The 20,901-nt window shown below is 41.4% G+C and overlaps 1 protein-coding gene across 13 annotated transcripts in view; it reads left to right on the top strand.

The window, feature by feature from the left end:
• ZFHX3 (zinc finger homeobox 3) overlaps window positions 1-20,901 on the top strand; it is a 408,431-nt gene that overhangs the window by 180,724 nt on the left and 206,806 nt on the right. Inside the window, exon 4 of one of the 13 annotated variants that reach the window (XM_083513424.1) lies at window positions 1,658-1,848. The exons of 11 other annotated variants lie outside the window; for them this stretch is intronic. The gene's annotated coding sequence lies outside the window, so the exon portion shown is untranslated. Of the gene's footprint in view, window positions 1-1,657; window positions 1,849-16,596; window positions 16,665-20,901 lie in introns of those variants that run through there. One more of the 13 variants, XM_083513426.1, reaches the window with a different exon arrangement.

The raw sequence follows: 20,901 nt of genomic DNA, 5'->3' as shown, positions 1-20,901 counted from the left end.
CTGTTACTAATGGTGTTTTACAATCCCCCACACGCCTCTTATAGACCAAAAATACTGGTGCCCCAAAACTATTACTTCACTGTTATGGTATTCTCTCTTGGTTATCCTTTATTTCCCAGAGTCTGGTGGCTTTTAGAGTGGACTCTGAACACAGCCAGTAAGCTGAGCTGAAGCCCTGTTCAGTATGTGACTAGTTACTAGGGTTAGCTGAAAGAATGTGCATTTATTTACTGAAGGTACTTTATAAATCAATACCTTGTTTTTGAACTCAGGTCAATAGGAATAACTCAGAAAAACAACAAACAACTACAGCAGCCCTAAAACAGCACTTTCAGCATATTGATTTTTAGAATAGTATCTTTTCCTGGTATTATTCACACAAACTTGAATATCACAAGTCATAATGAATGTATAAATAAATATATATGTGAAATGAAATGAACAAACAGTCAAAGCATTGTACCTTGGTGGCTCAGCAAAAATTAAAATGTCAAGAAATGTTAGTGTTGCCCTCTCAAAATTGTGCAGCACTGAAAACGTAGTTTGGTTTCAAGTATGTCAAAATGCTACCAGTAATTGAGTATGAATATAATTAACTTCCTTTTAATGTGAGAATGATAACATTTACTTTCTTCATGCAATGACTACTAGAACCTTATTGTTAGGATTAGAATGTGTGTGTACCATCACAATTTTATTGCTAGCATGTTATTTTAAGGCATATGCAGTTATTTGGGAGTAAGCCCCATTGCACCAAGTGGCCCAGTGTGCATTTCATGGTAAAACATGATTGATTTCTGGTTTCTTTGTTTCCTCCCTGCTAGCACATGAAAGAAACACACCACGACCTCTAACTTAGCATTATGTTCAAACACCATAGTTGTTTGTTTGTTTGTTTGTTTGTTTGTTTGTTTGTTTGTTGCTTCTAACAAATCATAATCAGTATGCCAAAATTAAACCTTGGTTGCAGATCATAACTTGCTGGAAGATAAACCCACAACCCTTGGTTTGGATGTGAGAGTGGTCTGTTTCTTCCACATTCTAGAAGGGAGGAGACAAACAGACAAGGAAGGCTTGTTCATGGTAAACCAACAAGGCAAATGATGAAACTTTCTTCTATGTAAATATGCATAGGATTGGGCTGCACATTTGTCAGTGTGTCACTTTCATAGAATCATAGAAGTGTAAGGTTGGAAGGGACAATGAAAGTAAACTAGTCCAACAATGCAGCAATGCGGGAATCTTTTACCTAACAGACTCAAACCCACGACCCTGAGATTAAGAATCTCATGCTTTACCAACTGAGCTATCCCAGACATCTTTGAGCCTCTGTTTTTATACTTGGTGGTGAGGAGTGTACAACGCGTGTTCAAATGGAGCTCTGACCCATAAGGTCATTTTCATGGTCAAATGTGGCATATTTTGCAATTAATTTTGGATGCTTGGAATTTTTAAAACTATGCTTAAAGGGAAAAAAAGAATTGTCATTGAGCAAAAATACAAGACATCTGCAAGGCATATCTAGCTTAGGAGTGGTTGTTATTTGTAGAAGCCCATTTCAGCATTCTATGCCCACCCAGGTTGGTCCTGCATTTCTGGCTTCAGACTGGAGGCGGAGGGATAATACATTATCACACACCTTCCTCTCTTCCTGCAGGGGTGTTCCCCAGTCATAGCTATGGGTCTAGTGACTTGCTCCAGTTGCCATACTGCACCTTAAGGTGTCAGGCATGCATACGTGCTCACTCTCCCACAGCCTGCCCTTCTGAATTCTGCCAGACTCAGCTTATACTTTATTCTTCTCAACTTTCTGGATCCACACATTTTGACAATCCTGGAGGGAATAAGGTAACCAGGCTAGCCTGTAGCAGCAAATAAAGCAAAGAAATCATTCTGTCACGATACATTTGTAAGTTTTTAAAGTGTGACAAAGCTTCATTCTTTGTACTTCTGAACTAGTCCTTCTATACTAGGAACAAATTATATTATTTTGTTTATTCAAGGTATACAACTTGTGAGAGCCAGTGTGATGTAATGGCTGGGGAAACCCAACCAGGTGGGTGGGGTATAAATAATAAATTATTATTATTATGGTTAGCCTGCTGGACACAGACATGAGATACCAGGGTTCAAATCTCTTCTCAGCCATGAAATGCACTGGGTAACCTTGGGCCAGTCACTGTCTCTCACCCTAACCTACCTGACAGGGTGGTTGTGAAGAAAACATGGAAAGGGGAAACTATGTACGTTACCTTGAGGAAAGATAGGATATAATAGGGTTGACATATTTCAAAAAGTGAAAATCTGGACACAAAAGTCCAGATTTTCATGTACATTTAAGTAATTTCTGCTCAGACAATGTTTCCGATGGCCGAATCCCAGTAATGATTGGAAAATTCCAGATGTATGGCAACCCTAGGATATAAATGTAATAACAATGCACAAATAAATAGTTTTTATAGAGTCATAAGTACTTGAGAGGGTATTGCAGGACATCTTGGTTGATGCAGGAAATACCCAACAGATAGGTGCCAGCCCAGCCTCTACATAAAAGACATGCAGCTAGGAAGAGTCCACCCACGCCCTTGCTGCCACTCTTGCTAATTGGATCAATTTTTGAACTGTTCTTACAATCAAGGCCTTTATCCTAAAGCTTGGACATCATCTGTACTTCTGTAATTGAAGCCCTTTAGAACTTGTTCTGCCTATTTACTGTATTTTTCGCTCTATAAGACGCATCAGACCACAAGACACACCTAGTTTTTGGAGGAGGAAAACAAGGGAGAAAAAATTCTGAATCTCAGAAGCCAGAACAGCAAGAGGGATCGCTGCGCAGTGAAAGCAGCAATCCCTCTTGCTGTTCTGGCTTCTGTGATGGCTGTGCAGCCTGCATTCGCTCCATAAGATGCGCACACATTTCCCCTTACTTTTTAGGAGGGAAAAAGTGAGCCTTATAGAGCAAAAATACGGTATTTACTTCCTCAGTTGCTTTCCCGATCATTCTTGGCTACACGGGATAGTAACACCAAGGTGCAAACTTGCTTCATTTCTTGTCTTAATCCAGTGATAATTCAGTATGTGGCCTGCCTTGGGCTAGCAGCAACTCCTATTTGGCTACCAAGTTTGCCAATTTGTCATCCTTTCTTGAAACTCTAGTTGTCTACATTTACTGTCTTAGATGAACTCTGTGACCTCACCTTGAGGTGTTAAGAATTGCTAAGGGCCATCAGAACCTGTGTAAATTACAGCCACGCAGACAGCATGTTGAAAAATCAATAAGTAATGAAATAGTACTGCAGCAGAGTAGCCAAGAGAGCAATGGGTGGGAAAATCCTGAGGACTCTGTTTCATTTTGTCAAATAGAAAGGAAGATGTTCTGGTGTAATGTTACAAAATTATCCCCACTGGTCAGGGAAGAAATTGAAATACAGGAGAGGTGCGAAGCAGGTGTGATACTGCCTCTCTTGGGCTCATGAAACTCTTTGCTTTCCCTTAAGAATATAGCAGCCTCTACTTAATTCTGCACTGACTTGTCGTTTGCTTTTCTATAATGAGGTAATGAAATGGATTTCTGTCTCCATGTATTCTGGGATTGGGCATCTACTGCCTTCTTTCATCACTCCATGATTGTTGTGAATGATCACCAGCATTCAGATCCACCCAGCTAGCCATGCTGGGGAGGTAGACATATTAGGAAGAATTTGTAGAATGTAGATAATAGAAATGGACAGAACAAAATGAAAAGCAAGGCCTATTTTGAGGCTCAATTCAAAACCATCCACTCACTTTAACCCTTCCAAAGATCAACACAGACAGTCAGTTCAAAGGACAGCTGCACTTCAGTCTTCAGATTATTCAAGCAAGTCTCAGAAGAAAATAAGAATAAATATGAAGGAATTAGATTCCTGGAAAAGTGGAGAGAAGTTGGACAAAGAGAGTATGTTCCACTTGCAGAAAAACATTTAAGGTTATATAAGACCACTGCTTTCAAATACAAAAGGGGGGGTTTCCAGGAAGAGAAAAACTGATCTCCTTTGCAGTGCTGATTTACATATCAGGAAGACCGTCTTAAAAGTAAGAAGAATTGGAGCAACCTTAAATGTCAGAGAACTAAATAGTCTCTGAATTATATATATTTTGAACATTGATCAATCCATTCTGTGGTCCCTCACACCTACAGTCTGATATGGTAAAGTCCACGAACAGTGTCACCATTTCTGTTCTATCTGTGAAGTGGGCCTCAGCCAGACTGTACCCTTGTTTGTGCTTCTGCCCAAGTGCTCCTAAAGTTTTTTGGGGTGGATGGGTGGCACTGCAGAATCCAAGCTTGTGACTCAATTCCTTACATGTATAGAAGGATTCATAAAGTGTTTCTAAGTATCTGAAGAGAAATACACTCTGACCTGTTCACCAGAAACAACAGAACTATTTCTTTGAACAAAAAACAGGAACTGGAGGAAAATCCAGCTGCAAAACTTCAGTGCCATTTTTCTCTTTAGAGCTCTACAATCTTGAAGAACTGCCGTCAAAGCTTTTCTGAATGAGCAAATGAGAGGATTTTTTTTGTTTTGGTTGTTGCCCTCCTGGGACTCATTGGAGTAGCAGGATAAAAATTAATTAGAGGCTGTTTGGAGGGGGCTTTGGAAGATCGCCTCAGGCTACACTTCAGTCTGGTTGTTAGAAGCAATATCATCACCGCCTCCTCTCCCACTGAAGAGACCTGCCCGGGTGCGGCTGGGGGGAGCCACAGAATGTTCAACACAGACATCAGAGCCAAGAGCTTCCTCCCATAGAGATTACTTACTGCAAAATCAGTGGATCTACCTGCTGACAGCCCCAGAAATATGTCTTGTTTCATTTTCTGGTGTCTTAAAGAGGTTGCTTATGAAGCTCGTAGAACACTGATTAAATATCCACTAAAGAAGATTCTTTCCCTTTACTCTTTTTCATGAATTATGCTAATCAGAAGGATGAATGGAAGGTTCTGGTAATGGAACAGTCTTTCAGTGGCTGGCTTTCTTTTTCTAGGGAATGGACTGACAGTGTGAGGATGAGGGTTACAAATATCTGTCAATCCAAATGATTGTTCATTTGGATAGGAAACTCAAATACTTCCTAGCACTATTGTCTTCCTTACTGGAACTCTCATGCAAAGCCTGTGTGTAGGTGTAGAGCTAAACACAATGGGACTTGACTGTTGACAAGTGATCCTTGGAGGCTTCTTTGCTGGTGTTTCTGGTCTTCATGTAGTTCTACCTTCTACCCATTTACTGAGTTTGCTGCTTGCTGTATAGGCATAAACTCTTCTTGACAGACAGGCAGGCATCAGTATGTGGTAATAGGAAGCAGAATCAGGGGCAGGTAGCTGGTCAGACTGAAGTCCTGCAGGACCTGGGACAGTTCCTAGGGATAGCAGAAGCTGAACCAGCTATGGCGGAGGTTTTCAACCTTTTTTAGTCCATGGCTTCCTTGACCAACTGCATTCTTTCTGCGGCACCCCTGTGGGGCTCAGGAGCCCAGTTGTGTCACTCCTTGCCTGCAGAGCTGGCAGCCTCTCACTGTTTTTGGAACACCCTCCCCTGTGGAGTGTTCCCTCAGACTGCTCTCCTCTACCCTCTCCTTGGGAGTCCTCTTGGCAGCCACCACACCTCCCCTGGTCTCTGAGCCACCCCTCACCCCCAAGAGAGTTGCCACCTCATGCTACCCCACAGGAACCTGGGAAGAGGATGTCCCCAGCCTTGGTGGCCCAACAGAGATTGGCCAAAGGTGAACGTGAGGCCAGCAATGGCAGCAGTGGGTGCTGCTGGACCTGCATGGTGGAAAGTCTCCCCTTCAGCACCGGGCACTTAGCTCCCAGGCAGGCCTTGCACACAGCAAGCACAAGAAAGGCCAGTACCCGCCTTTGGAGCTTATAGTCAAGGCTGCTGCAACAAACAACTGTGCAAGCCTTTGGGAGGCAGAGATGCCAGAGGGCATCAGAGGAGGGAGGGAAGGAAAGAGGGACAGAGGCCACTGTTCCCCACATGGTGCCCTGACCACCATTAAAGGCACCCCAGGGTGCCACGACACACTGGTTGAAAACCACCAAGGTATGGGCTCCACTGAACCCTTATTTCCTCAAGTAAAATCTGATGTCAGCCAGAGCCCCTTCCCCACCTCCTCAAGTGGCACAGGGATTGCACTGTGCTGCTGCTGAGTGGCCTCAGATTGTGTCTTTTGCCTTCTCCAGAGTGGGGGTCAATAAGAGCAAATATCACATTCAGATCCCTCTTCTGAAAGATTTGGGCAGCCACTCCCAGATTCAGAGTTAGGTGACTCTGCCTCCTTCTTCAGGAGATATGATTGGGGTCTTCTTCAACTGCTTCTATCTCTGCTGAATTTAGAGGCCGTGAGATCTCCTGGGCAATTGTTCCTGGCTCCAGCTCACTACTGGAGTAAATTGAGATGCAGGGACATTTATATGTATGACTTAGATAGGATTATTCTGCTCTTCAAGAAGCATTCTAAGAATCATTGTTGTGTATGTTTATGTTCAGTTTTGCTTTGCTTTTTGCCATACCTTCCTTTGCTAAACAGTTTTCAGGCATCAGGAGACTTACCGGTAAATTATACCAGTTCCTTGAGAGCACCATTTCTGAGGTCTCCCAGCCCAGCCTGGCCTACTTCCCATTTTTCCACTGAGAAGAAACAGAAGTCATTATCTCATCGCAGCACTGCAGCTTTTTAAGTTCAATGTCAATAGCTAGTTAGGAAAGGGCAAGGCAGGTCAGGGATTAGGACTTCAACTGTCCTTGCTGTTTCTCTGTGGGATGATCTGCTGTTTTCATCGGTGTAATAAATAAATAAAAAAGATTCCCATGCCACTATCTCAGAAGTGATCAGAAAAGGAAAATGTCAGTTTTAGAACTGACAGAATTCTGATAAAAATGTGGAAGTGTGTGAGTTTTTGTGTGAAAGAGAAATATTTTGCTGCTTTTAAAAACTTTTAAAAAAACCCTATTTATTATCATCTTTTTCACAAGCAGCTTGGCAGTCCCTTCCTTAGTTTCTTTGGATTGTAACTAACTACTCAGAGTAGACCCGTTGATATTAATGAAATTAATCATGCCCTTTAACTTCGGTGGGTCTATTCTGAGTAGGACTAGCATTGAATACAACCCTTTCCTTCTTTAAAAAATATTTCTAGAGAGCACCCCTCATATAAATATCAAGACAGTGTACAACAAAATACGCAAGTACAATAAAAAATAAAATACCATAAAAACAATATTAAAAAATCATTAAAATGACTGACTCATCTCAGAAAAAATGTAAACAACAGAACAGGACTGTCACCATAAAAAGGTCTTCAAGAGATGCCTGAAAAACAGCAGTGAGAATCCCTGCTAAACCTTTGCTAGAAGAGTATTCCACAGTATGGGGCCAGCAACATTACATGCCTGACTTCAAGCTGAAGCCAGTTGGGCTTCTGAAGCATCCAGATTCTGCATAGAATTCTGAGTTAATTTTACTTGGCCTTGTGTCTACCATCTTTCCATAATCTTTTAATGTCATAACTTGTACCAGAAGTTGCAATCACATCCCTTCTCCCTCCTACAGAAATATAAGTATATGAAAGGGTTTTCAGAACATCGCTTTATTTTTATTGAATTACAAAAGTCCTATTCAGTTAGTAGCTTAGGTGATAGCTGTTGCATGAGGGGCATAGTAGGTCTGTGCTCCCTAGTCCTGCCCTCACTATTTCATCCCCTGCTGGCTCCACCATGTTGAGTGGGGAGCCTGCTCCACATGCCAGATTTAGGACTCTAATGTGGGCATGCAGAATAGGCTCCCCATTTCAGAGTTACAATTTCCAGACAGGTTTAACAATCAATCTCTCTTCACATGGAACTCTGGGAATTCTAGCTCTGGGAGGGGAATAGGGGCCTCTGAACAACTCTCAGCACAACTCTCTTAAACTACAGCTCCCAAAATTCTTTGGGGAAGCCATGAATGTTTAAATAGGTATTATAGCACTTTAAATATACAGTGTGAATGTGTCCCAAGACTACACTCCTAAACACTTTTTCTGGGACTAACAGTAAATTATATGGACTTCAGTGACATTGACTTTAAAGTATAAATTGTGTCCAATGGAGCTTATTTGTAGTTTAATAGATTAATTTATGAATAGATAATCTAGTATTTTTTCTGTTTGGGGCGAGGGAATGGCAATCTGAAGGACCTTTTTTATTCTTGATTTTATACATGTTGCTTTTTTATAAGCTTGCTTTCAATTTTAATGTATATTTTATAGTCTTTGTAAACCACTTACATGTTTTATTTACAGTTAAGTGGTATACAGATCTTGTTAAATAAATACATAAGCGAATCTCCATTGTTTCTCCAAAACAAGTCCTGCCTGACAGACCTCATTTCCTTTTTTGATAGTTACAAGTTTGGTGGATCAGGGGAATGCTGTGGACATACGCTTTTTACAAGGTGCCCCATGATATTCCTGTGGAGAAGCTGGATGAGGTTACTGTTAGGTGGATTTGTAGCTGGTTGACTGACCAAACCCAAATAGTATGCACTAATAGTTCCCTGTCATCCTGAAAAAAGTGAGAAGTGGGGGTTCTGTGCTTGGCCTGTTGTTGCTGAATGTCTTTATAAACAACTTGGATGCTCATCCAATTTGCAGATGGCACCAAACTGGGAGGGGTAGATAATGCCACAGAAGACAGAATCGGGATTCAAAATGACCTTAACAGGTTGGAGAACTGGGCCCAAACTAATAAAATGAATTTCAATAGGGACAAATGTAAGGTTCTACACTTAGGCAGAAAGAACCAGCTGCACAAATATAGGATGGGGGACACCTGTCTTGTATATGTGAAAAGGATCTAGGAGTCTTAGTAGACCACAAACGTAACATGAATCAACAGTGTGATGCAGCAGCAAAGAAAGCTAATACTAGGCTGCATCAATAAAAGTCTAGTATCCACATCAAGGGAAGTCATAGAACCTTTCTATTCTGCCTTGGTCGGACCACACCTGGAATATTGTGTCCAGTTCTAGGCACCACAGTTTAAGAAGGATATTGACAAGCTGGAAGGGTGACCAAGATGAACAAGGGTCTGCAAACCAAGTCTTATGAGGAATGGCTGAGGGAGTTGGGTATGTTTAGTCTGGAAAAGAAGAGAATGAGAGAAGGGCTGTCATATGGAAGATGGAGCAAGCTTGGTTTTTCTGCTCCAGAGGGTATGACTCCAACCAATAGATTCAAGTTACAAGAAAGGAGATTCTGATTAAACATCAGGAAGAACTTTCTGACTGTACCTTTCTAATAAAGGTATAGGAGTTGGCTGGACTGTTCTTGCTTGGAGGCGGGCAGTTGGCAACCCTAGATCAAGGACCAGTGGATGTCCCTATCTATGATGGATTTGGAGAAGGGAGGAATTTTTCATAGTGGCAGGCCCCCTTCTGCAAGGGTTTGCCCAGAAATAATCCTGATAGATGCACCACAGGCTAATTCTGTCCCCAAACCTTATGGGCTATCTGACTGTTTGGGAGGGTTACTAATGTCACCTGACAACCATCCCTTAATCCTAGCACTAGAAATATTAAATGTAAGTATTAAAGGAGCTCAGAAAACAAAGAACTTAACAAATCTTTCTGGAACATTATTAGAACACAAAGGTGTAGTTTAGCATCTGTGGAGTTGCATATGAGGCATTCAGATAAATTCCTTTTTAAAACCAATGAACTGTAAAATGGACTGAAAAGTCCATGTAGTTTGGAAAGTTTACTTGAGAAAAGTGATGAGAAAATAAAACTGCCAATATCATAATGCCATTATACATACCTATTAGTGTGACCACATGGGCTTCTGTGTTCACTTCCAGTCACTGCACTTCAAAATGGATATCATAACACTGGGAAAGGGGCAACCAACATGATTGAATCCCCTATGAGGAAAGGTTACAATATTTGTGTTTAGAGAAAAGGCGAGCAAGTGGGGATATGATAAATTATATGTAAAATTATGTATAGTGTGGAAAAAGTGGATACTGACTCAAGAAAGCTAGTAAAGGCTGTGGCACAACTCTGCCCTTTTAAATTTATTTATTTAAAATCATTTGTCTACCACTTGGTATTTCAGAAAACCTCCCAGCAGTGCCAAAGCCCAGTCTGTCACTTTTGTATTGCTTGGTGTCTCTGGTCTTCCTGCACATCCAGGTGAAAAAGCCAGGTTTCCTCTCTGATACACACTCTCTGATACTATCTTGCCTGAGAGGGGTGCAAATGCAGCAAAGCTTGCATTGTAGTAGTTAGCACTGTGGCAGCCCTCCTCCCATTTGTCCAAACGGTCTTAGTGTTGCTTCCTGAAGTACATGGCCATTTACCATTGGCTGGGCTTAGCAATCTGTCACTCAAAGCCACCTGTGGAAAAAAGCTTATAAATCATCATTTATTTGTATGCTACCTTTCCATAGTAAATTATGCTCATGGCAGCTCACATCAAAATGGTTTACATAATTCACTAAGAGTTACAAAACATAAAAAATTAAATAGTTATATAAAAATGAACTAATGAAAGCATCTCATATTAATAATGAAGCAATAAAATTAAAGAATCCACTGATAATTCATAAGGTCTGACAATAAAAATATAAGAACATAACCCAGATGAACAGCAAAAAAACAAAAACAAAACAAAATACATTTCCAAAACCAACTCAAATTTTGGCAAAATAAATGCAAGCAGATAATAAGGGGTACAAAATATTAATAAATGCGGAGCACATCTCTGAAAACATAAGACTAACAATAGTATTTTTTAACATACATTAGAAGCAGGAAACCATCTAAGGAGTTACTTTGACTGTTGGATGACAAGTGAATTAAATATGTGCTTAAGAAGGATGATACTTGTGCCTGAGTTCTTCAGGAACAGAATCTGAAAAACTGAGGCAAATAGTGGTGACAATAGATGAAATTCTAAGCCTTACTGTCAAATTAAAATTTTAAAAATTACTGGATCTGCATGGTATCAATCCATCTATTGGGAATTGTAGCTCTGTGGGGATCTCCTAACAATTTTTAGCACTTTTCAGTCCCCAGGATTCCTTGGAGGAAGTCATGTCTGTTAGTGGTATGTGTGTATGGTGTAGGTGTGACCAAACTCACAAGAAATTAACAAAGAGCAACCATGATCACACCACCATTGCCAGCCAAAAAAACCCAGTTATGGTTTATTCTTTGTTTGCACCATACTACCTCTTGTGGCAGAGATCAAGCATGGGAGAAGGTGTGTTTACCAAGAGCTGGAGAAGAGCAGCTCATCTACGAGTCATCAAAACAGTATTCCATGGAAAAATCCTTGTCTGTGGCTGTACCTGAACCTTTGAGGGGAGGCGTTCATCCTTTTCCTGGGTAGCTCATAGTTTTCTTGCTTGTGGGTGTCAATTTAAATGTATTTTATTGTTTTGTTTTTTAAAAAACAGATCTCACTTTCTTCCAAAAAAGAAATGAAAAAGGCAGGATCTCTGGAAAATGAGTAATGTTACATTAGTACATGTCCTATAACTACCTTTGGTTAGGCAGTCTGGGGCTCAATTTGATTAAAATGATGATTGCACGTAGAATATATTGAAATCACAGATAGCTGCTTGGTTTAGTTTAGAATGTTGAAACACAATGTATCTGACTGTGAGTACACTGCATGCCACTGAATTCTAGACATTTTCATGTCATATCCTTCTGGCTTATCTCAATGGTTGTATAGTCAATGTAAGGTGAATATATGTGATGAGAAACTGAAGCCTTTGTGATGTGAGTGGATGACCACCTGTAAAAAAAAATATTAATTGATTATGGGTTGCTGACAGGTTATTCCTGTTCTTTTCCTCTTTCCTTGTCAGTCTAGGAATTATTTATTATTGACATTGTGGTTATGTTGTTGTTCGTTTAGTCGTGTCCGACTCTTTGTGACCCCATGGACCAGAGCACGCCAGGCACTTCTGTCTTCCACTGTCTCCCGCAGTTTGGTCAGACTCATGTTTGTAGCTTCGAGAACACTGTCTAACCATCTCGTCCTCTGTCGTCCCCTTCTCCTTGTGCCCTCAATCTTTCCCAACATGAGGGTCTTTTCCAGGGAGTCTTCTCTTCTCATGAGGTGGCCAAAGTATTGGAGCCTCAGCTTCACGATCTGTCCTTCCAGTGAGTACTCAGGGCTAATTTCCTTAAGAATGGATGCGTTTGATCTTCTTGCAGTCCATGGGACTCTCAAGAGTCTCCTCCAGCACCATAATTCAAAAGCATCAATTCTTCAGCGATCAGCCTTCTTTATGGTCCAGCTCTCACTTCCATACATCACTACTGGGAAAACCATGGCTTTAACTATACAGACCTTTGTCGGCAAGGTGATGTCTCTGCTTTTTAAGATGCTGTCTAGGTTTGCCATTGCCTTTCTCCCAAGGAGCAGGCATCTTTTAATTTTGTGACTGCTGTCACCATCTGCAGTGATTGTGGTTATAAATTTCTTTTAAAAAGTTTTTTAAAAGAAAAGATTTTGAAGGTTCCTGGGAAACATTTAGTAGTGCAGCAAGGAGAGTTGTTCCTGATACATAGATGGTTCTGCAAAAAATATTTTCCATTTACGTCTTTGGGGAGGAAGCACATATAGCTGAGTGCTAAAACAGCTCCTTTGCATGCAGAGGTCCCCAGATTCAACATCCTCATTGTCATCTCTAGTTTAAAAAGGGATTAGGTAGCAGGCTGTGGAAATTACCTCTTTCTGCCCAAGGAGACCATTCTGGATAGCCACTGCAAGTCAGAGTAGACAGACAGACCTGTTATAAGGCAGTTTCTTTATATGAAAGGAAGTGCTATCAAGTGACCTTTTAAAAAAAGAAAAACTGATAGGAATGGCTATCAGATAAACTTACAGACTTCTGCAGATGTGGGTGGAACCTTGAGATTTATTTACAGAGTTTACTGCATTATAGCATTGACTCTTCAGATTTTAATTTTTTTTACAGTGATGCATGGATGAATATCTAAACTGCACATAACTTTTTTCTCAAGGCTGACAGCCTTTCACAGTATGCAGGAAACAGACAGATATATATTTCAATTGACACTTTAGGGATTAGATATATTTGCACCTACATCTTTCATGTTGCTGGAAAGAGTTCAGGCCTGGGAGTTCAGCTTATTGACTCCTGCAGAGACTCTTAGTGGCCTATGAGAATTCTGGAGCAGCCTTTCCCCTCATCTTCCCTAAGGCCTGAGAGCCTTAGGGAATATAAAGAGACTTGACATCCAGGCAAGGGAGCGTTTGCTACCATTTTCTAAAGAGACCAACAGTGGCCAAAGGAAAACTGGACAAGAGTTGTGAATATGGCCAGAGTTTCCAGGGAGCACAAGTGCCCATACCCTGGAATCCTAAGGAGAGTTGAAATCCAGAAAATTTCTGCCTTGGAAGCAGATTAAGAAACAATTAGTTGACCTACTCCTGAGACAAATTTGAGTTGGGTGAGGACTCAAATAGGTGTTGTTATTAGAACCTCCAAAAGATTGCTACTGTCTCAGTAATGTGATAGTCCACCACCACACATGCCTAAACTGCACTGTTGCTTGTCTTGGGACAGGATGAGAGGCGGCATCTATGGGTGCTTCTGCATAACATGGGGTTGTATAGTCATTCAGCTCAAGCAGCTCTTCCTTAGCCCATGCTGGTTCCCTGCTCACAGGGAGGAAGGTAGGCAGCTATAGGACCAACAGGAAATGTGTTTTTCTATTATGCAATGGCCAGTGTAACTGGATATTTTCATGTTCTGTATGGCACCTGCTTTCTCTAGAATACTTCCTCGGATTCTTGTTACAGTGTCAAGTCAGAATTGCAGCCAGCTTTTGTTTGAAAGCACGTCAAAGTGCAAGTAGATAAATAGGTACTGCTCTGGTGGGAAGGTAAACGGCATTTCCGTGCGCTGCTCTGATTCGCCAGAAGTGGCTTAGTCATGCTGGCCACATGACCCGGAAGCTGTACGCCGGCTCCCTCTGCCAATAAAGCGAGATGAACGCTGCAACCCCAGGGTCGGTCATGACTGGACCTAATGGTCAGCGGTCCTTTTACCTTTTTAAAGTATTTTAAACTTTCGCTAGAAAATAATATTTGGAATAGATTCCCTTTCTTTGTTGTTTAGTCATTTAGTCGTGTCCTACTCTTCGTGACCCCATGGACCAGAGCACGTCAGGCACTACTGTCTTCCACTGCCTCCCGCAGTTTTGTCAAACTCATGTTTGTAGCTTCGAGAACACTCTCCAACCATCTCGTCTTCTGTCGTCCCCTTCTCCTTGTGCCCTCAATCTTTCCCAACATGAGGGTCTTTTCCAGGGAGTCTTCTCTTCTCATGAGGTGGCCAAAGTATTGGAGCCTCAGCTTCACAATCTGTCCTTCCAGTGAGTACTCAGGGCTAATTTCCTTAAGAATGGATGCGTTTGATCTTCTTGCAGTCCATGGGACTCTCAAGAGTCTCCTCCAGCACCATAATTCAAAAGCATCAATTCTTTGGCGATCAGCCAGCTCTCACTTCCATACATCACTACTGGGAAAACTATAGCTTTTACTATACGGACCTTTGTTGGCAAGGTGATGTCTCTGCTTTTTAAGATCCTGTCTAGGTTTGTCATTGCTTTTCTCCCAAGAAGCAGGCGTCTTTTAATTTCGTGACTGCTGTCCCTTTCTTACTCCACCTTAAAACATATCATGCACTCCCAGGTGTGAATGTGAATGTGAATAAGAATAATTAATTAATTAATTAATTGTGATTTACTTATGACATTAGTTTCCTGCTATGTGGTAGCCAAAATATTCCTGACACAGCACATATGGAAGGCATTGAGGCATTGCTACTGGCAGGTGTCAGTTGCCCATGACTCACTTCCATAAAGCAGCATGCTCAACATGCAAACCTGGTAGACCTTCATCTTGGTATTGGTTGTTAGCATCACATTCTCCCATACCCTTTTGGAGAGGCAAGCCATTGCTATAGCTGCCTTACCAATACGATTGTACAGCTCAGAATCAATGAAAAGGTTGCTGGTTATGGTGGAGCCCAGATAGACAAAACCACCTACCACCTCAGGCACCAGGCCTGTTGACAGACCAGCTCTGCGTTATAAAGATGTCTGCAAATGTGACATGTAGGTTGGCCGCATTAAATCCGCCGTGTGGGAATCCCTTGCAATTGACAGCAGTGCCTGGAGACAGACAGGTTGTGTATCCACAGCCGTGACCAGAGGAAAAATGACCGCAGGGAGGAGCTCAGAGAAAATAAAGGCCATGGTACATCTGTAACAGCAAAACTGGATGCCTTCATATGCCCCAGCTGCAATAAAATATGTCTTTCCTGTATTGGTCTCTACAGCCACAGCAGGCACTGTAACTCTCAGACGGTTTGACTTTACTCCCAATGGCACACTCATCTGTTATCTCTTGGGCAGATGGATGCCAATATACATGCAACATAGATAACATAAGGTTAGCTAGGCAACTTACAATGAATAAGTACAAAAGCAATTTAAATAAAAAATGAGACATAAAACCATAGCACCCAAAGGAACATAAATAAATACAACAAACAACACCTCACCACACATCCCAGAATATTAAAAAATGGAACTTGCATGTCAACCAGAGCTCTTCCCAAATCCAGATACTGTTTCACCTCCCTCTGTGCTATGCTTGGAAAAAGGTGGGAAAATTTCTATAAGTTGTTGTCTGTAATCACTTCATGAGTGAAAAAAGAGATGCTGGAGCTGTAGAGAGTTCACTAAGTTTCGCTGACTGATGGATCAGCAAACTTGGGAGAAAATCAAAATTATTTGCAAGCAACTTAACTTGAAGTCTACATAGAGAATAGTTAAAAGATGTCAAAACCAAAGTTAGCATCATAAAATAAAAGTGGATACTACAAGCAGCGGCATGTCACAGCTTTCAGGTAGCACAGCTCTGCAAAAGCACAGAAAGCCTTCAGTATCGGGTAATGAGGTGCAGCTAGTTACATTTAAGAAAGAACACCAAGACCTACTTGAGAACTCCGCCCTTTCTTCCCAGGGCAGTTGGGATTTAAAGCCGCTATTCAGAAAAGTGTTAGGAATTTTGGGAGCAGTATACAAAACACTGCTTTTTCCCATAGCCAGGGTGGGGGAGGGGAAAGGCTTCCTTGTCTGTTCCCTTCCTCCTCCCAAAAGCTCCCATCAGTGAAAGAGAAACAAAAAACCATATCAGGCCAAAACAAGCTTGAGCACCATGAGAAATCAAGGCTACCAGAATGGCATTTGACACTGTCAGGCTGCAGCTGAAGAACAAGGGAAACGTTTTCGTACGACTGTCACTGACCCACAGGCCCTCACTCCTAACCTTGCTCTCCCACATATGTTTCTCATTTCCTTGCTTATAGCTGGCCCAAGCTAATGATCTGTGTTTTGGCAGCCATCCCATGCTTGGCATACTGCCTGCCTTGTTCTCATTGTCCCAGCTACTTACAAAACCTCTGCCCCACCCTCTCTCTCTGCAGCCCATGCCTTTTCTGCACAGCTACCATCTTGAATGCTGTCTCTGCCACCCAAACATATCCCATCAGTAACAGCCTGAAGAAATTGCCCATGGGTGAGGGGTGAGTTAAACACAAAAACAGTGGAAATCCAAACAAATCAGCCCAGCAGAGTCTTGCTGCTATAAATACTGAGGAACACAGGCTATTTTGAGGGATGGTGGCATGGGAAAGTTCTGTCTGGAATCTCAGATCTAGCAGAGGAGACAGTTATTTCCAGTGGACATGGGAAGAGGGACTAACTACTCAGAGTAAGATGGGAGAGGGCATCAAACTTCCTGACTGAAATAGGAATCCAATATGATAACAGATATGATTTCTGTCTCCATAATCAATGAAAGGCTGACAGGGATTAGGTGTTTAACTTTCAACTTTTAGGTAACAAGGCAAGAAGAAAATAATTAAGCTTTAGTCCCTCATTATTAGTAGATCTTTCTATCAAACCAAACAGATTTCTCATATGACTACCCCTGTAATTTGTCATGCACTATTATGGTGTGAGCCATTATTGACTGATGGTCCTGGGCTGATATCAAGCAATGCAAGGCATAGCACAATTCCCTTTCATGTGCAGTACAAAATGTTAGTGTGGGTGCAAAATGTTCCCACTCACATTTTAGGTGGTTAAGAAGCTTCTCTTGGTTGCTCATGTGTGCTTGTATATGGACAGGGATCTTCATTTCATGGGCCACATTATAGCTTTCCAAGATCTGTACCCCCTGCTTTATAGCCATTAGGTCCTGTTCATGTATTAGAGAATAAATGAGAGGATTATCGATAAAAATGCTTGATAAAATATGTTCAGGAATATGAAAGACCATATTCCCTCATGTGAACCTACCTGGGTTTTGAGATACAGTATTCAGGGGAAGCCCATCTTCCTTCTCCGTGGTTACTCCCAGACTTTGAAACTCCCTCTCTAAAAAAGCTAGACTGGCTCCCTCCTTGCTGTTCTTCCACTGGCAAGTGAAGTCTTTCTTGTTCCAACAGGGAATTGACTGCTTTTAATGAGAGGGCTTGTGCTGTTTTTATTGCAATTATTGGTATGTTTTAAACAGATTTTAGGTATGCCTGTAGTTTCTATCAATGTTTAATTGTGTTTTAATTATTGATGTTTCTATGTTTTTAGCAGTTCTTGTTTTTATCTGTAAGTCACCTTGAGCCCCATCAGGGGAAAATGGTGGGAAATACATACATACATACATACATACATACATACATACATACATTGCTTTTTTTCTAAAAAAAAGTGTTTAGGGGTACTCTAATTTTCCTACTCATATTGAAATACTGCCCCTCAATGGGGCCAAACTTAGATTCACAAAATGTTTAGGGGTATGCGTACCCCTACGTCCCCAAAGAAAAAAAGCACTTCATGCATACATGCATTATTGTCCACATCAAGGCTATGTGTAGCTCCTCCACCCTGCCTGGTCTTTGATAGTTCAATCAGCAGGTTGTCAGTATTAAGATCGAATGAACCCTCTGAAGATGTTTTTAAGGCAACCTTCATACTGAGTGTACTGGGTGCAACAATAACCATGGATATATTTATTTAGGCATTTATGCCCCATCTTTTATCCAAAAGGGTTCTCAGAGACTTACAAGCCTGACCTAAATCTGTGCTAAGATGGTCCCTGCCCTCAGGCTCACATGCTGTACAGACATGGCACAAAAGGGAAAAGTGATGAGAGGGAGAAGGGAAAAGCAGGCTCAAGCACAAGTTCTTAAAGTGCTAAAAATATGATGCCTGTTCTGGAGGTTGCAAAGTTTTAAACTGCATCCTATCATGTAGAGATGGAGTATACGTCATCTTTTTCATTTCTACATGTTATTCTGCTGTTAAGGACACAATTGCTGGATAGTTTAAAAGTTGGGAACCAAAACTGGAGTTATGGCAGGAAAAATGCAGATTTCAAACCCAGAACTGGCATCTACATGGTTAAAATATCATCACATTTCATCCATCTTAAATTTCCCATAAACATTCAGCAAAGCAATTTCACTCAATCACACGTATTAACTACTTAAATTCTCCTCTCCAAGGATGTGGATTGTTATTTTATGCCAAATGTGCTGTAATTAAGTTTGACATAAGCACATGGATTAAATATGTGGTTTGGGGGACAAATGGCAGATTTTTTTCTTTCTCTCTCTGTTGTTATGGCCATATGGAGAATGCAACAAGATAATGGATAGATTTCCAAATATCTCTTTCTTGTTATTTTTTTGTATAATAATTGAAAAGACTCATGTTAATGCAGGGGTTGCAGCAGCTCGAGGACCAATTATTTTGAGGTGATTTGAGGTGATTAAAAAAGAGGAGAAATAAGATAGGCTTTTCCATCTTACTCAGGAACACCTTGATAGATGATTTATATATTGCAAGCTTCTGCTACTTAATAATAATAAATTTTTATTTATACCCCACCCTCCCCGGCCAGGGCCAGGCTCAGGGCAGCTAACACCAAATATGAAGTACAATAAAACGTGATAGAAGAAACAACAAACAAACAAACAAACAATTAAAATACGGCTTAAAATACAGCTTAAAATGCAGCCTCATTTTAGTAGTAGTACTTAAGGTAGGCGATCTCTGTCATAGCAGTGGCAGGGAGAATTTTGACTAGGTACACATTGCTTTGTGCAGGTATTTAGTAAAACTGAATAACTTCACCATATAGAGCACTCCATTTTACATAGAGTCATTCAGGGCACAGGAATAAGAGAACATACCCTCTATTTGGCTACTGAGGTGCCATTTTTATTCCAGGGCCAGCCATGTTATCAGTCTCTGCAATAGGGGGTGGTCCTCCATTACATTGCACCTATCAAGTCAACTACCCTGGCCAAAGACAGATGTTCCTTTATGTTTGGTGCTGGGAAGACAAGGAAATGTGTAGTGGCCAGAAGGCAGGCATCGCTGCAGAGAGATGCTTTTAAGAGATGCTGAGACTCCACAATGGGTAGGGAATGTGGCAGAATATGGGCAAAAAGGAACTAACATGGAGATCAGGGTTAATAGCAGGAGTTGTGTGTGCCTCTGGATGGCTGCCTGATAAGGGCCTGCAGGAGTGGGAATTTAATAGGTTCCAAACAGCTGAGGTCAGCTTTGTGCTGTAACCCCAGGTAACATCACCAGTAGAGGAGGGTTCAGGTAAAAGAGCCTTGTGCATTTCTTAATTGTAGGGATCAGCCTCTCACCACTTACTATGCCATGTGCCAATTTGCAGAGATATCTCAGTACTTTGAAATGAACTTTGTTGCTATATGTCAATAAATTAAATCTTGATTCAGAGAAGCAAGTTGGATTAGGAGAAACATCACATCTCTTCAGCCCTAGAGTTTTGTGACTTAATACATTCTCTATTAACCTATAGACCTTGAGCTGCTTTTATAACCACCACTACAGGCAGGGAAGGAGCCCTGGCAGTGTTCGCTATTTTTACATTTGCTCTTGTCTACCTGTCCTCAATCTCCTTCTGCGTATTTCCAGATAGCCTATCCTTATTAGTTATTGGTTCCCCTTTTTTCATAACTAAATACTGGCAGAATGTCTGAAACAGAGCAGATATGGTGTAACTTCAATTCCTCACAGCAACAGCATACCATTTCTGCCATAATAATAATAATAATAATAATAATAATAATAATAATAATAATGGGTTTCTCCAGCCACTCTGGGCGGTTTAAAGGGCTCATCCAACTAAGGGCTTGTCCATACTTCCACTTGTCCTGTGCCTAGAAAGTGTGGCTCCAAGTGGTTTGACCTGCACTTTCTAGGCATGGGTCCAAGCAGTTTTCTCCTTGCCCTGCTCCCTTCCCCAGAGAAAACCAACCTTTCAGTGCTAAATTGGAGCAAACGTCCATCTGGAGAAAACCTGAATGGCTGCTTGCTCAAGTTGAATGCTAAAGAGTGGTTTTCCCTGGGGTGGGAAGCAGTGGGACAAACACTAAGTTCAACTTTGAATAAACCCATTGAAATTAATGCACTTAGGTTAGGGATCATCCAGACTTGCTTTTGTGCCATGTTTCTAGGCACAGGCCCACACTTTAAAGCTCCATTTTCAAGTGCCCTTTTTATGGCTAGCACTATCCCACTAAATTGCCATTTGTTCAACTTCAGCATGAAAGAGTGGGTTTTCCTGGTGAAAGAGGTGTGGTGGGTGGGGCGAGCACTTGGACACAGACCAGGAAAGCACAGACATGTGCCTAGAAAGCACAGGACAGAAGTTAAGTGTGGATGAGCCCTTTGTCACACCCATCAATTTCAATAGGTCTCCTTTGAGTTATTGTGGGT

Source organism: Podarcis liolepis (assembly GCF_965112155.1).
Source record: "Podarcis liolepis genome assembly, chromosome: 7".
Taxonomy (NCBI): Eukaryota; Metazoa; Chordata; class Lepidosauria; order Squamata; family Lacertidae; genus Podarcis; species Podarcis liolepis.
This window is presented reverse-complemented; position numbering and strand designations above follow the sequence as displayed.